The sequence below is a fragment of the Myotis brandtii genome, unplaced genomic scaffold, assembly GCF_000412655.1.
Source record: "Myotis brandtii unplaced genomic scaffold, ASM41265v1 scaffold5, whole genome shotgun sequence".
In the NCBI taxonomy this organism is placed as follows: domain Eukaryota; kingdom Metazoa; phylum Chordata; class Mammalia; order Chiroptera; family Vespertilionidae; genus Myotis; species Myotis brandtii.
The window spans coordinates 2,913,962-2,915,639 of NW_005369060.1; positions in this window are offsets into that span (position 1 = coordinate 2,913,962).

Genomic DNA, 1,678 nt, shown 5'->3' on the forward strand with positions numbered 1-1,678 from the left:
GGGTAGTATGGACATTTTAATGATGTTGATTCTACCAATCCATGAACACGGTATGTTCTTCCATCTGTTTATTTCTTCCTCTATCTCTTTTTTCAATGTCCTGTAGTTTTCTGAGTGCAGGTCTTTAACCTCCTTAGTTAAGTTTATTACTAAGGTATCTTATTTTTTTAAAATCTTAATTGTTTTTTAATTTCTCTTTTTGTAAGTTCACTATTGGTGTATAAAAATGCCATAGATTTCTTGATGTTAATTTTGTATCCTGCTAATAGCTGAATTCATTTATTTAGTCTAAATTTTTTGATGGAGTCTTTAGGGTTTTCTATGTACAGTATCTTGTCATCTGCAAATAATGACAACTTTACTTCTTTTTTTTCAATTTGAATGCCATTTATTTCTTCTTCTTGTCTGATCTCTGTGGCTAGCACTTCCAATACTATGTTGAACAAGAGTGGTGAAAGCAGGCATCCCCGTGTAGTTCCTGTTCTTAGGTGAAATGGTTTTAGTTTTTGCCCATTGACTATGATGTTGGCTGTAGGTTTGTCATATAAGGCTTTTATTATGTTGAGGTATTATCCCTCTATTCCCACTTTGCTGAGCGCTTTTATCAGAAAAGGCTGTTGAACTTTGTCAAATGCCTTTTCTGCATCAATTGGTATGATTATGTGATTTTTGTCTCTCAATTTGTTTATGTGATGTATCACGTTTATTGATTTGCAGATATTGTAACAGCCTTGCATCCCTGGAATAAATCCCACTTTGTCATGGTGTATGATCTTCCTAATGTAATGCTGGATCCCTTTTGCTAGAATTTTGTTGAGGAATTTAGCATCTACATTCATCAGGGCCTTTAGTTTTCTTTTTTTGTGGTGTTTTTATCTGGTTTTGTGATTAGGATAATGCTGGCTTCATAGAAAGAACTAGGAAGTGTGCCTTCCTCTTGAATTTTTTGGCATAGTCTGAGAAGGATTGGTTTTAGTTCTTCTTTGAATGTTTGGTAAAACTCTCCTGTGATGTCATCTGGTCTAGGGCTTTTGTTTGTAAGAAGCGTTTTGATTACTGCTGCAATTTCATCAGTAGTTATCGGCCTATTCAGGTTTTTTGATTCTTCCTGATTGAGTTTTGGAAGCTTGTATTTTTCTAGGAATGTGTCCATTTCATCGAGGTTGTCCAGTTTGTTGGAGTAGAGTTGTTCTGGTATTTTTTTACAATCCTTTGAATATTTGCGGGGTCAGTTGTTACTTCACCTCTTTCGTTTCTGATTTTGTTTATTTGGGTCCTCTCTCTTTGTTTCTTGGTGAGCTTGGATAGAGGTTTATCAATCTTGTTTATCCTTTCAAAGAACTTTGTGTTGTTGTTTTTTTTTTTTTTGGTCTCTGTCATTTATTTCTGCTCTGATCTTTATTATCTCATTCCTCCTGGTTACTGTGGGCTTTTCTTGTTGCTCTCTTTCTAATTCTTTAAATTGCAAGGTTAGATAATATATTACCATTTTTTTCTTGTTTTTTTAGGTAGGCCCATAGAGCTATGAACTTCCTTCTCAAGACTGTTTTCACTGTGTCCCATAGATTTTGGATTGTTGTGTTTTCATTGTCTTTTGTTACCAGGATGCTTTTTATTTCTCCTCTGATCTCTTTGGTAACCACTCATTGTTTAATAGCATGCTATTTAGCCTCCAAGT